This window comes from Aptenodytes forsteri, unplaced genomic scaffold (genome assembly GCF_000699145.1).
Source record: "Aptenodytes forsteri isolate BGI_AS27 unplaced genomic scaffold, ASM69914v1 Scaffold84, whole genome shotgun sequence".
In the NCBI taxonomy this organism is placed as follows: Eukaryota; Metazoa; Chordata; class Aves; order Sphenisciformes; family Spheniscidae; genus Aptenodytes; species Aptenodytes forsteri.
Genome location: NW_008795492.1, coordinates 4,347,229 through 4,351,080, shown reverse-complemented (window position 1 = coordinate 4,351,080; position 3,852 = coordinate 4,347,229).

The window sequence follows — 3,852 nt, the reverse complement described above, 5'->3', positions numbered from 1 at the left end:
CCTGCACTGGGTTCAGGCAGCCACCCTCGGGCTGTCCGGCATACGCAGCCACTCTGAGCAACCCCGGGGCCTCTGCCACCCTTCTCGGGGCTGCGCAGTGCTTTATGACACAGCGGAGGTGTCACAGAGCTCCGAGGGCTGTTCCGCCTCGCCACCAGGCTGAAACCCGCCTGGGTTCCAGCGCTCCAGGGGGCCTCCGTTTGTACCTCCTGTCCTAGGGCACGTTGCTTTTCCCACAGAGATGCAGTGCTTTCCCCCGCAGAGCAGCACTGTGCGTGTTGGGACCCCGAGGTCTAGACGTGATGTGAGACTATTTGGTTATAGTGCAGAGGGATTTGCCGAAGGGTCGCTCTGGATGGGTCTGTAGGTTTACCTTCAGTGAGCTTACCTTGAGCGAAACAAAATAAAAGTTTTACTTCAGAGTGGTTCACGTATATCAGTTAGTGGCTGCAGGGAAATGCAGCAGTGGAAACAAACCTTCTGAACCGAAACAGAGACTCTGGGAATCATCCCTAACGATTGTCTACTGATCTCTGCAGATGGTTTGGTCCAAATGGACAAAAAAACCAGTATAACTATTTTGGGCTTTGCTCTTCCCCTCAACTGTATTCATCTTCCATAAAAAGTATAAAAGATGGAGAGACCTTCCTCTGATGATGACTTTTCTCCAGTTTAAAACGTTGAGCAACTTCTCAGATAACTTCCCGTTCTAATTTTTCCTTTCAGCCTTCTGGCCTCTCTGGCAAAAAACTCCTTCTGAAATCCAGTGCTCTAAAATTGCATTGTGACCCATCTTCTGTGCCAAGAATTTTGAACATAAATAACGATGTGTAATTAGGCACTGTATTTCACTATCCTAAGAGTCCTTAAATCAACACAGATTTCTTCTAGGTTGAATGCACAACAATTGCCATCGTTTCTTCTTCTCCAGATATATAACTATGAAACAGCTTGTTAACCTTTTTTTCAAGCTGGGGAAATGAAATATATATGTATAGCTATGCATTACATACAGCATATCTTGTCTCAGAAAGCTAGCATGACATTACACCCCAGCTAAAAAAAAAAGAGGTAGTTTTAAACAAATGGTCATCGTAAGTTAAATTTATCTTCTCATGATGTTTAAAATATGCACAACTGTAAGTGCTACCTGTAGGGAGGTGAGGTACGGGCAGTGGAGCCACACGCAGTGGAGAGGCACCAGACTGGGGTCTATAAACAGGGTAAGATTTATACTGCAAATGCTCACGCACACAAAAACCTTCCCTCTTGCAATAACTGATGGAACTAATTTTCAGCAGCTGCCCAGGAGGGTAAAGTTATTCCCGAGCACAAGAGATTGCAAGAGTGCTGGCAGAGTTCACCGCCGAGTTCAGCCTGACTCAAAGACTATACGAAGCCTATTTTTTGCCCGGGTAGATACCCCTGCACGAAGAGCCCTTGCTGGCTGGGAGGAAGGGGGGTGCTGAGGAGGAGATTCACTTTTCCTTTTTGGTGCTTTTTGTTGGGAATGTTCTATGTAACTTTGGGAACAGGAAATGATCTGTTGGCCCCAAAAGAAAAATATGTGAACACATACCTCAGTTTAAAATGTGAAAGTCCTGCTGACATCAGTGAATCTAATCCATATGTTTGAAAGGAAGCACAGACCTGAAGTGCAGTACTGAGCTGTGGTCTAAAACAGAGCCAAATTTTTCATAGGGAAGGTACAGTATAAATTTCTCAGATACGTCTTACTGGCCAGTTCCTCCCACCCCAGACATTTGAATTTGCTTAAACATTTGGATCCACCTCCACATAACATTTTTTTCATTAGTTTCCCGTAGAATCTAATTACAGAGCAGTAAGTACGGAAGTTGTACAAGTATCAAGTGATAATGAGCGTTTACCTGAGGTAAATATACTTGAAATGGAAAATGGGCAATAGCCTATTTATTAATGGCTGAAAAACAGAGGCCAAACTCATCAAATAACTAAATGTATTTTAAGATTTTTTTCCTATGGTTTTATTGTAGGTGGACAGTTATTCAGAAGTTTTTGTGGGGTTTTTTTTTTCCCCCAGAGTGTTCTTTCTAAAAAGCTTGCGGTTGTTGAAGTGGAGAGTGTTCATAAAAAGATAACTGCAGTATTTTCCTCGGAAAAAGACAGATTTAACACCAGGATGTGCTGGTACCTTTCCAAATATTACCAGATACTCTTTTCTATATATTGTGTTTCCAAGGCAAGACCGACTTAAATAGTAACTTAAACACTTGTATGTTAAAACAATAAAGTTTTGGGACTAATCAGTTAGAAATGGGAATTCCCGAGACTCCTGACTGTGCTCAAATCAGAAGAATACTCTTTTTACAGCACCCTCCACCAAAGCAGTAGAAGGAGCCTTTGCCAGCAGGAAACGTGCTGGTTCACTCACGGTTCCTCCAAAACCCCCGCCCCAACCTGCCTTTCTCTCAAGCCTGAGTTACCATCAGTGGTTTTTGAACTAGAATTCCCGGGCCCTGTCTCAGGAGTAAGTCAGTCTGCCTCACGGGAAGTAGCCGCCACAAGAGGGGCTGCTGTTTCGAGGCTCGTACCTGTTATGTGCATCTCCAGGAGAAAAACCGGAAACTTCTTGAAAGGACATGAATGTATTGTGTGCATTTTTCCAAAGCAAAGTGGTTACACTGTTTAATGCCTTTTTCTGAACACCTAAGTTTTACTCGTGTAGCAGGTGTTCAGATGGCTGTTGCTGCAGCTACAATGGCTGGGCGTCTGCAGTGCTTTAATCGTAACAGTATTGCGAGAACTTTACACATGGGTAACGGGAAAATGAAGGGAAGGTGAAATTGTCAAATCTGTGATCCGTTGTCAAAGATCTCGGAAAAACATTTTCCTCCTCATAAGACTAAGTATGGTTCCATGATTTAGTGCTCATTTCTATGTAGATTGTAAGCATTTTGAGGCAGGAATTGTCTTTTGCTGACTGCCGGTAAGGTACCCCCTGTGGGGGATTCTGGGTTGGTCTCTTTAGGTGACTCAGTTTTACAATTGCAGTTTACACGGGCAGCTTTTAGGCAGGTGTACTGTCAGCGTCTGCTGGGGTGATGAGCGGTGCCAGGAGTAATCACCAACGTTTGCAATCTGTAATTCAGTTCTTCGGCTGTGATGTTACGAACGGGGGAGAGGACGAGGCCGTGCCCGGGAACGACCACGGGAGAGGCAGAAAGGCAGCAGTGGTTGGGATGAGGTGGCCAGTAATAAGGCCCGGATTACATCACAGGCTGGCGCGCGCTTCCTTGGTTTGGAAAATTAATTTATTATTAATTTATTTCATTAATTTTTACGTACCAAATACAGTGGCTATCTGATTGCTCAGAAGCTGATCGGCCAAGTTAAGGTAGAATAATCTTCCCAATGAATGTACCCATTAAATTAATACAAATTGTCTACCAGCAAGGTACAGGAATTAATACATTCAAAATTGCTATGAAATACAGCAGCGGCATGATTCTACCGAAATGATACACCATCTCCTAGCTGTAAAACTTCTGAAACGCAAGAGTAAAGTGCATTAATCTCCAATACTTTCAAGGTAAGCTGACCCAACGGTTGGAGCCCGTCTCCTTCCAGCGGCTGACGTGGGTGAACGGCACAACCCCCCGGGGTGGCTCCCAGGACACGCAGATCCCTCGAATAACACCACGATGTGGGAACTGGAATGTCTTGCGGCAGTGTTGTCAGTTGCTTCTATCTAATGCCGTTCTCGTGGAGAAATTCCAGCGTAGCTTTAGAAACGCGCTGCTGTCAGCAACGGCTCTCCTTTAGCCCCCCTCCCGGCGATCCCTGCCGGTCCCCGTACGCGGAAGCTGCCTG